The following is a 12,211-nucleotide window of genomic DNA, read 5'->3' as shown; positions in this document are numbered from 1 at the left end:
ACCGGTCTTGCACAATTTGATATATAGGAAAGGCAAGAAAAATGCTTTGAACGTTGGCAGTTATATAACAGGACCATATGGAAATTCGAATTAGTGTAATCCAAACTTAAGCGAGAGATACCATCAACCGGAAATGGTTCTCCCCGATAAGCCTGTGCGGACTGCGCACACTAATCTGTGAGGACACTTTGAGATATTGCATTATGCCAAGTTTTCGTAGAACAAGACTCCTTTGAGTAATTGTCGGCGTTGACAATATCTGCAATTGATGTACAGAACCATAAAGATTGATATTGGGATGCGTGCCGTTTATGAGCAAAACCGGCCGCTAAAGTTTGAACTTAACAGAAGGGGACCCTTGCAGTCAGTGCACATGTTTTTCGTTTGGCAATAATATTAACGTTATTTAATAATCGAGTGTTTATCGCCGCTTTATTATGCCCCTGGAACACTTTATGCTACGGAAAGATTACTACGAATAAACACATAGTAAGCTTTGATCCGAGATTGTCTACGCAGAAGTAAATATCATTGAACTTAGTGTATGGCGTTCTGTTAACTGATTATTAACTGACACATTTTATTAGGTGATTTAAAACCTGATAAAATAATGCAAACACAGGCGGATACGTTATGCATACTCAGGTTTATTTGTTAGAAATGATTGGGATTGCATGAATAATTGAGCGCAAAATCGGAAGAGTAAAGATATGTTTGATAAAATATAACAACAACGCTATTCATAAGTAACAAACTCGTTGACTAGCGCTTCATGTCTATTATGATGTTCTTGTATGATTTTTTTATACCATTCAAAGCAAAATTGAACCGTCATGAATACTTTGCGACTGTGTATCCACGTTCCCAGTGGGCATCAAACGTTTTGCGGACGTTGCTGCAACGTTATATTTAGGTCGCAACGTCGGCAACCATTACCGAACGTTGCCACAACTTTGCATAAAAAACATTACCCGAACGTTTCATCAAACGTTGCAGTTTGGTTGTCACAAATGTCTATATGAAAGTTTTCCCGACGTTTTTTCCCAACGTTGCTGCGACGTTTTTTTTTCAACGTTGCTGCAACGTTGTATTTAGGTTGCATTCAAACGTTGCAGTTTGGTTGTCACAATGGTATATATGAGAGTTTTCCCGAAGTTTTTTTCCAACGTTGCTGCAACGTTGTATTTAGGTTGCATTCAAACGTTGCAGTTTTGTTGTCACAATGATGTATATGAAAGTTTTCCCGACGTTTTTTTTCCAACGTTGCTGCAACTTTGTATTTAGGTTGCATTCAAACGTTGCAGTTTGGTTGTCACAATGGTGTATATAAAAGATTTCCCGACGTTTTTTTTCCAACGTTGCTGCAACTTTGTATTTAGGTTGCATTCAAACGTTGCAGTTTGGTTGTCACAATGGTGTATATGAACGTTTTCCCGACGTTTTTTTCCAACGTTGATGCAACGCTGTATTTAGGTTGCATTCAAACGTAGTATTTTTTAATTCTTTTTTTTTTAATAATATAAAAATAAAAACTATTTTATGCAAACCGTCCTTTCGAGTATTATCGGCAGATATGCACACTGTCGAGTTCGTTTCCTAGAAAGAACAAGTACTTGGTGTCTATAGAGGGGATAATGAAACGCTCCCCGAAAAGGAATCGTACTTTATAATTATACAGTTCATGCATAGCATCAATGAAAATATGATTTCTTGTCAATTTTAGAAATTCAATTTTTTAACTTTTACCCAACTTAAAGATTCTAAAGATGAACTTTAACTCAAAATCGCCGGATAAAATATATTGTTTAAGTTGTGTTATGCATTTAAATGGTAGAATCTAGTTTCAAAGTTTCAACCAAAAATAACTAGTCAACATTTTTGTCTGAAACTCTCAACATTCGCCTTGGTGTAGAGGATGAGGTGTCCGCCTAGCGATCGGGAGTTGGTGGGTGCGATTCCCACTCGGGGAGCGGTTCATTAACTCCTCTATAGACATCAAATAATGGTTATTTCTAAGAAACGAACTCGAAAATGTCCATAACTGCCGATATTAATCGAAAGAGCGGTTGGCAGTAAATAATTTTGTTTATTTTATATTATTTAAAAAAAAAATAGAATTAAAAAAAAAAATACTGCGTTTTAATGCGACCTAAATACAACATTGCAGCAACGTTGGGAAAAAACGTCGCAGCAACGTTGGGAAAAAACGTCGGGAAAACTTTCATAAATACCATTGGTACAACCAAACTGCAACGTTCGAATGCAACCTCAATACAACGTAGCAGCAACGTTGGAAGCCCACTGGGTTATTGTAGATCCTCAAACCATACTAGCCACGAATAAGCTAGGACTCTGAACGTTCTCATTTGATTGTACAATATATCAATTGATCTTCTTTAAAGGAAAAGGCGATATTGTCGATCACGGCCGCTACTTGATTAAAATATTCACAGCGATTACCGCCACCTCAAACCTACCCAAACACTTCACAGAGATCGCCAATTTAAGGGCTGTATGCATGTGTGTAAAGAGTTGTCCATGGTTCCTGTGCAGTCCGCACAAGCTAATCTGGGACGACACTTACCACTGTATTTATTTATTTTTGTTAAAAGACGTCTCTTCTTAGCGAAAATCCAGTTTAGGCGGAAAGTGTAGTTCATAATTACCGTGTGCAGATAGCACAGGCTAATCTGAGACGACACTTTACGCACATGCATTAAATCCCTCGTTGCCAGAGGGAGGCTCGTATAATCATGTTGTCTTCATACTTTATCCAGTTAATTATACTTTATAATTTATATCCAGTTAACTATACTTTATATCCAGTTAATTATATTTTATATCGAGCTGCTTGTTTAAATGATCCAGAAATATATGCTGGAAAAAAGTGTATAGATCTCTTTTTTATTACAGCTGTTTTACTTTGCATATGCAAAAATATGTTAACGTAGATAGAGAGTGTTAAACAATTAACAAATCTGTTTTGAGTAATGGGGAATAACTTGTGGTTGCAGAGGGACGGTGAGATCCTTGTGAGGAATGTTACCTCCCTTTATGTGGCGGTCATGTTTTCCCAACGTGTATCATATAGTTGCTATCGGCTGTATACCAGGGGCATCATTGATTAAGGGCGTTATGCGAGGAACGTGATAACAATGTTGCAGGTGCGTTCAATATACCATTACTCTAGCTCGAGTGGAATGATAAATGTTGATTATTTAAGTCCAATTTGTGTCAGATTGGAGTGACGTTTGTTTGTTTATTCTTTACAACCTCGTCGTCATTGCATAATTCCACCTACTATGTAATAAACACATTAATAAAATATAAAAATAAATAAATATTGAATCTTTAACAATAAAAGAACTACAACAGCGAAATGTTTTGAACATATTTATGACGTCAAAGTACACGAACCATATTCTAGACTAAGTTAACAATTTGTATAAATAAGCTTCATTCTGGGAAAATCGGGCTTAATACATGCGCGTTAAGTGTCGTCCCAAATTAGCCTGTTCAGTCCGCATAGGCTGATCACGGACATCACTTTCCGCATTTACTCAATTTACTCGTTTTACTAATACGAGACTTAATTTTAACAAAACAAATGCTGTAAAGCGGAAAGTGTCGTGCCTTATTAGCATGTGAAGACTGCACAGACTTATCTGGAATGACGCTTAACACACATTCGTTTAGCCTTATTCTCTCAGAGCGCCGCTCAAATGCATCGTACCAGAACATGTTCAACAAATGCCATGTGTTATTTGAGTTGTAAGATCGGAAACGACGAGGCCAATGCCTTTGTGAGGAATTGCGTGAAGGAAACAAAATCCTTTAAAAACTATACGACAGAGTAATGCAAGTTTCTGTATGATCAATGCGACATAAAGAATAATTCGATGACAATTTTTGCAAATACCACAACCGTTGCAAGTTCATAAAGGTTGAGGTTTATTGAAAGCAAACTTTCCGCATGGAAAGCACACTGTGGCTTAAAAACACTGTGAAATTGGATATCGCTGGGAACAATTCTCAGTAGAGACTTAATTTGCGATATGAATGCCTTATTTGATTTAGTTTACAACTTTACCTAAAGTTTTTCCTTACTGTGAACGAAGCAAGCATCATGAACACATGTGCCTGTGTGTGTATTTTGAACCTAAGGAGGTCATTCCGCGAATGAGGCTGCAGTTTCCGCACATGCGGCTGCAGTATGTGAGAACCCGGGGTATGTCCAAGTACTACTACTGAGTTGGCTTACTTTGCGAATATGGATTACCGCTGCATTACGCAGCTATTTAGTTGTTAGTGGAATATTTTCAACTCTGGTGTGGTATTTCATGGGATGGATTTTCCTGGGGACATCCGACCTGTCCGGCATTGCGACCGGGTAAAAAAACTCACATGCTTCCGGGCACGGGGATTGAAACAGCGTCGCATAAGTGAGAAGCGCGTGTACTAACCACTACGCTAACCAGACAGCCGCGAATCGTGGTAACTTACGCATCGTTGACACATTCGACCATGAAATATATATATCTTCATGGTTTCGGTTTCATATATTTCATAAAAGCATTTCTAAAGAGCATAACATATGCTTCATTTACGGGATACCTGTTTAATCCGGTCACACTGCACTCATTATATCTGCGTCTGAAAACATTGTAAAAAATATCATCGATCATGTTTTATTTTTTAACTTTGCCGCGCATGCGGACTGCACAGGCTAATCTATGAGCCACTTTGTGCACATGCATTAAGCACCGTTTTCGCAGATCGAGGCTCATGTTTTCTTGATTTATGCAAATTCTCCCACGAAGGTAGCGTTCAAAGATGTCTTTAAATACAATGACATAGATTGTATGATGTTAATACTAGTATTATATTATTATACATAAGAATACCAATCATCGTGCAATTCAATAATAATATGACAACTTCTTAGCGCGTCCTAGAATATAGTGCAAAATATACCTCAGAACAATTTATTTTATTATTTCATACCTCTGCGGACTATATCTTAGTGTTAGCACATTAAGCAAAAAGACATGAATATTTCGGTACTGTGCACTTGATAAAACTGAACGCACTGACGTCAGTTTTATCTGTGAATAGAATGGCTAACATAAAGAACGGTAATTAGGGTATTTCAAAAGTTAAGATGATATATTTTAAGAAATAGGTAAGTATGATGTGTTTTCCTGTGACCTAATTTATAGAGAAAATATAAGTCAGGATTGCAAAAATAGTTCTCGATTATTGGAATAACCAATTTGCTTTCAGCTTCCTGGGATTGATGACTTTTTATCGTTTCAAACATCATTCTCTCTCGAAAGTAGATCGTATATAATCAGTCATGGATCATTAACTTTTCTCTGTTGAGATCATTGTTAAAAGTCAAATACAAATATATGGTAATGCTTTTAGTTATAATACATAAAGATTGAGAATGTTTCTTTAATTAATCGGCCACGTTAGTCTTATCAATCGGCGTTTACCTTAAGATGGTACATTGTGCCACAGAGATAAGTGTATTTATGTATATGGGTCCGTAAATGAGAACAAGATAGCGCTTATTATAGAAGTGACACGTGTTAGAGCACTAGGTGGAATATATTTATTAAGTTATAATTACTGAAATAGCGGCGAACCTCAGCTCATGTTTGCATTGGATTTCCTGTTGTAATTAATGCAGCGGAAACATTGAATGTCAATGGAATTTGGCAAATTTTGGACTTTACCCAAACATCCTAAAAAAAATTCAAATAAACTAATAAAAAAATATATGTGTGAAACGTTATATTCCAGCAATTGATTAATAAAGCATCAAGTATAAACTAATAAGAATATATATTAACTACACGCACGAAGTGAACATTGTGTAGAAAAATATATTAATGATGTAATTCATCTGTTGTAAAACATAAGGACAACATGTCACAAAAATCGTGAAACAAATCTAACGTGAAACGATCAATAAGTATAATTTCAATCGTGCTAGAGTGAGGGTATATTAAACGTTCCAGTTTCATTCCTGCTATGTTACTCGCAAAACGCAATTGATCAACGATATCCATTGTATATAGTCCTTATTCACATGGCCGCCCTGTACGGGGCTGTTATTCCTTAAATGAATTAACAAAAACTTCTTGAACACTTTAGACGTATCAATCTTAACCCTGAGATTAAATAAATAATGTTTATATGTTTTCCTCATAAAACAAAGCTCTTCTTCTGTGTGGTTCGAACATTAGCGGTCGGTTAAGCAAAACACCATGTGCATGTTTTGTGACAGAAAATAAAAGGCGCGTACTGGCAAATATGGGCTCAATGTACAGTGTCATCAAATAATCAGGGATAACACTTTCTGCTTTTGTGTATTTTTTTCATTAAATGAAATTGCTTCTTAAAGAAAATCAAGTTGAGGCGCAAAGCGTAGCCCCTGATAAGCCATTGCGGACTGAAAAGGCTAATCTGGCACGACATTTTACACACATGCATTAAGACCCGAGTCCCAGGGCGAGGCTTTATTACTGTTGAAAACTCCCATATTAATATTTGTATTTAAAATAACCAGATTTTGACCTCTTTATGAAGAACATTACGATGATCTGAACCAAGAATAATTGGTAAACATCCGCCCAAGGAAAAGAGTAACTTACCCTAATTGTTGAATAGGCATTTACCCCCTAAACTTCTGTGAAAATGGCCCATGATTGGGGGTGGACATGCTTTTTGTCGTGTTAACGATTTATTTTCTTTATTTCATCTTGCAATCAATGAACCTTCGATAAAATATAAGCGATGCTAACTGTTAATGCTATCTTGCTTGATTATTTTTGTTTATGGCTATATGTTATTTCCAAACGTCCTACTTAAATAGGATTTCTCATCATCAGACAAACTTGTGTGGTTCCGTAACAAATCTTCTAGAAATGAGCCGTGTCGAGGAAAACTGTATATAATGTGCGCGCGTATACGATCAAACATTAATACGGCCATACTTACAGCTGTTCTTCTAGCGTGTGTTCTACATATGATTGGTATGGTTGTGCGTCTATTACTTAATTGGAATAACGATATGGTTACTTCATTTGTATATATTGTATTCAAACTTGCATTATTTAGAGTACTCAATCCATCAGCCGCTTAGCATATCAGGTATGACACTCTACGCAAGAGAATTGAGTCCATTGTTCTTAGAACGTGGCTCATTTATAATGAAGACCTGTAGCAAATAATGATTGCACAGGAAATGGATAATCCTCTTTCATAACAACAGTAAGATGCATACGAAGTGTAAAAAATACGTAATTCAACAATGGACAAGACTCATCATTCAATGTTCAAGCATACAAGTTGTCTTTGTAACATAAAATGAATTTTATTAAACACACACATACTCAATTTAAATCTAGCATGAATGCAACAAAAATAAACATCACCCTACTTATGGTTGGGGAAACTCTGCCAGTCCATTCATGTTGCTCAATGACAATTGCATATTGTTTAACGACAACTCCATGTTGACATTATACAACTGAATTTATGTATATGCCAAATGCTTTTTGTATCGTGCTATTCGTTACATACTGTTTGTACACTCCGCGTATACACTAGTTATAACACTAGCATCTCAACAAGACGAAAGCAAAATGCAACAACCATGTAGCCAGGCATTACGCAACATGAAGTTAATCAAATGCGACATGACAATTTGTAATATGTAATACATATAAAGTGGATAACCAGAAACATCTGGATAATTAAACTCAAAAATAGTGTTCGACTATTAAACAACGACAAACTTTGACGGAAAAGCCCTGTCTCTGCGAGTCAGTAAAACGCCGGATGCAGTCTAGTTGCGTGTGCCTAAGCAAATCGATGCGTAGTAAAAACGTTTTATTGTCAGTACTTTCGTACACATGTATTTGCGGTTTCAGTTACACAGAACGCTTATTATTAACAGAGCTGCGCAATTTGGAATCGTCCATGGATGTTTTGTTGACTTAACGCAGTTAAATAATTTCTAAGATTTGTATATCAGTTTCATTTTTCATAAATCTTAGATATCAATTTAAGCGACAAAAGCAAGAGGGTTACCATTGCGCCAAGCACGCTGTTATAAAGTATTGCAAATTATAAACGCTATGTTAGTAATACTCGTATTTTACAAAGTATGATGAGTATCCATTAATGAAGAAATAATTTTTCTTATCCATTAGCGTTATTTCGCCTGTTTAAAAATGCATACATTCTTGTATGAATCTATAACATTTTTTTTGAAAATCGTTAGTTTGCCAAACTGTGAACAAGTCATCTAACTGCGTAAAGTCAACACAATATCCTGCGACCCGGTTTCAATTTACACTCCTAGCGCATGTGAGTTTTATTAGTGGTTATAAAACCGGGAGAGCGGTTTCCTCCAGGTAGTCCACCCACACAAGAACAATACTACCAAACAATTGAAAACAATTCACTAAAATAAAATATCCAGAAATTGCAGCTATATTTCAAAAATCGTCAAACCTTTCTTGCATCCAAAAAGATCATTAAATCTAAGATATAGCCAAAATATAAATATTAATACATAAAATCATTTAATTTGAAGGACACATACAATAATTGTACAACTAAAATAATCACGTATACACTATTGCACAAAATATGAAGTTCATAACAATTATTTATTTTAAAAGAATATACAGTTGTGTTTTTTTTTTACAATATTTTAGAATAAACGAAACTGTCAAATGTGTCTCAATTTTAAAAATTTATATTTTATGATATTGTAAAATGTTAAGTGATTATAACCTCAGTTTAATTTAAATGCGTGTTACCGTTGACATATGGACTGATATATTAATTATTGGAATTGCATCTATGTAACGCAGAACACAAGGAATGTCTATGAAGGTCTCCTTCACGCGTATACCTTTTTTTGTTACATCTTTTTTACAGTTTGAAGCACTTTGTGTAAAATGCCATCTGTCAGGGGATAACGTAGCGACAACCGTTTTTAAAGTGCGAAATTTTAGGCTGTGCTTAAACATCTCAGCGATTCAAAACAAACCGTTACAAAACAAAAATTAAAACTCATGGTCGTTAAAAATGTCTTCAATAATGTTTATCATAGCAGTTTTAATGCTCTTGTAACTAACTGAGTGTAGTTTAATCTTTAAAAAAACACTGAGGCCACATTTGTGTTGTAGAGAGTCAATGTAATAACTTAACTAATATTAATTGTCCAACGGAATGAAATTGTTCTCGCCATTTTGCATTCAGTACACACAGTGCTTAATTTATTATTAAACTATTACCTAGTGCTCAAAGCATTTACCACTTGACAGTGTTTGATCACTTTGTCAGGACAGATTTCTGTATCGCATGGCTATCAAGCTAGAATATTGAACATTCGCTTCTTATATAGGCTGACTTGATCGAACCCACTGGATGCATTATACGGTTTAGGTAAGTCATGTTTGAACTCACGATGTTAGGCTTTTATCTATGTTTAATTACAATTATTTAAAAGACATATATACACCCTATTTTACCCCTTAAAATACTTATGATTAACGTTGTTGCAATACATCATAGTATTTTGTTTAGTTAGGTTTGCGATATTAATATCACTACCATGATGAACAGTAGACAATTAGACAGGTTGCCGTATGCATTTTACCCTATTAATGTTTTTCCAGATCCGAAAATGTTCCCTCTAAAAGGAAATACATGATCAGTATGTTGCTATGTGTTAAATAACTTAAGCAGTATGAAAAACATGTTATCCATTACTTCTGAAAATAACGTTATTGTTAAGAAAGCTTGTGCAAATTCTATTTTAGACAGCTCCAGATCGTTAATAAATTGAATAAATCAAATCCATCGTCATGTGTTGATTTACGTGGTGGAAATATACAAAAAAAACATGTTCCTTGTTTAAGCTGCATGTATATTATATAAACCTTATTGTAGCACGGGGTCCTCTATTTATTGCAATTATTGCTGCCCTATATGATACATGTGAGCCTCGCTCTGTGAAAACGAGGCTTAAAGCATGTACGTAAAGGTTCGTCCAGAATAAGTCTGTGTAGTCCGACTTTTTTGTTATAAGAAAGATTATTCTAAACGAAAATCCAAGGAAGGCTGAACTTGTCGTCCATGGTTAGCCTGTTCGGACTGCACATGCTAATGTTGGACGAATCTTTATGCAAATGCATTAAGCCCAGTTTTCCCAGAGCGAGACTCATAATTCTTATCCGCTTTCCATATAATACAAGTCCGTTTTTCGGCGAAGCTGTATACGCCAGCTTTTCACCTTACCTGACCTTTGTAACTGTCCAATAAAATTCAAATAAAACTTCCCGCGGCTAGTTCAGAATGAATAGACTTCATTTATCCCATAGGCTGATTTGAGCATTCCACCAGAACATTGGAAACACTAACGCGTCTTTGTAATACTGTTTTACTGCGTGTTCAGCATGAAACATTTTTATCTCAAACGAAAAGGCTTAATAGTTTTACACTGAATCTCGACATCAATACAGTTTGTGCGTGCACCTTTTATTTTCAGAGGCAACAGCGTTTATACTTAAAGGCTATGTTCTCATATTTAGTACTGACTTCCATATTCCTGTCAACATGTTCACATGTAAAAGCATAAAGAACAGTGGAAGCGTGCCCTCACTTTAATGCATTGCATCTTAACTCGCGAGGTATCACGGGTCAGTTTGCGGTTAGTGTGTGGTTTATTTGTCTTCGAATACGCTTATGTGCTGAATGAGTTCGCGGCCAGTGAAATAATCGTTATATAATATAGACGCTATCCGTGAACTAGGTGAACTGGAATTTTCTTTAGACCAGAAAGATGTAAAATGAAGATATTCAGCGATATTATTATGGTATGTCAATAATAGATTCTTAATGTGTTTTCAAAATTACCGTAATAAATATTATTTTTGTGAGCTCGATGATTCTCGATACTGTTAATAATCGAATCAAATAGCAATTCCCGACAAACCACTAAAACAGGTTTGTTCGAAGAACTCGCGTATAAATATTTCAAATATGTACGAATACTTAGCGTGTGGCCGGTTGATTCATATGTTTAAATTCCACTTCCATTTTTCTTTTGGTTTTCTGTTTCTTATCTATAGGTTTATCACCAGCAACACGTAATAATGTAAAATAAGCCGCGAAAACTCCGCGTAACATCTCGTACTGCGTGTGATGCAGCTAAGAACTGCACAGAAAAAGATATTCGCTATACTTGATATCATTTATTGAACTCTTTACCTTTCACAAACTCCAACCACAATCAACGCCGTATATCTTTTTTTAAAGATATTTCTTGTTCCTCTTCACGCAAGTTTGTGAACTTGCCATGACCTACACGTTTTCAGATAATTGTAATACATTGGTTTTTCGAGTTTACGTTTACATGGTACTATTAAAGGCACCGCAATCGTGTTCATTTGACTGTTTCAGTTTAAACAGACACTATAAATTGTATTCTGTAGTCTTGTTTTACCCGTTTCTCTGCGCTGTGGTTCTGAACTAATAGTATACGGTATTTCGGACAGCCTCAGCGACAACAAAGTGTTGACAGATAATAACACATACTATAATTAAAATTATACATATTCAAGTTTAACAGTAATGTATCAACACATGACACAGTGTATAACACTTGTTATAAGAGGAATAAAACATTAATACAACAACAAGTCTTAATATTACATTGTGCTTGCCCTGTGATAAACAATAACAAACTGTTTAATACTAATAAAAGACAGTGAGTTACACGTAGATGAACATGTTTTTTAAAGTTACTTTTAAAATAGAAAACATTGGAACTCCATAAACATTTTCATGGAGTTTTTACTGCTTTGTAAACTACTGAACACCATAGGCGAACAATTATCAAAATGTTTCCACCACAAACAGTCTATAATGGCAGCAATGTGTGATAACAACAGAGGCATTGGCTACCAGAGGGATCTGCCATAGCTTAAATTGAACACCGCTTGCAAAAATGTGATGTCGTAGTTCACCACATGTAGACATTGATACGTTGTTTTTAGAAGATTCCGGATAACGTGTGTGCTCATTGTATGTTCAACAACAACACAACGTTAGGTATTGACATTGTTAGCAATTAGTAATATGCAGTTTGCATTTAATAATGTTATTTCTTCTAACGCTGTTC

General features: G+C 35.4%; 1 protein-coding gene across 1 annotated transcript in view; it reads right to left on the bottom strand.

Moving 5' to 3' along the window:
* LOC127867116 (uncharacterized) overlaps nt 1–12,211 on the bottom strand; it is a 168,808-nt gene that overhangs the window by 127,612 nt on the left and 28,985 nt on the right. The gene's annotated exons all lie outside the window — the stretch shown is intronic.

This window comes from Dreissena polymorpha, chromosome 2 (assembly GCF_020536995.1).
Source record: "Dreissena polymorpha isolate Duluth1 chromosome 2, UMN_Dpol_1.0, whole genome shotgun sequence".
Classification (NCBI taxonomy): domain Eukaryota; kingdom Metazoa; phylum Mollusca; class Bivalvia; order Myida; family Dreissenidae; genus Dreissena; species Dreissena polymorpha.
Note: the sequence above shows the minus strand (reverse complement) of the source record. Positions and strands in the feature narration are given on the sequence as shown.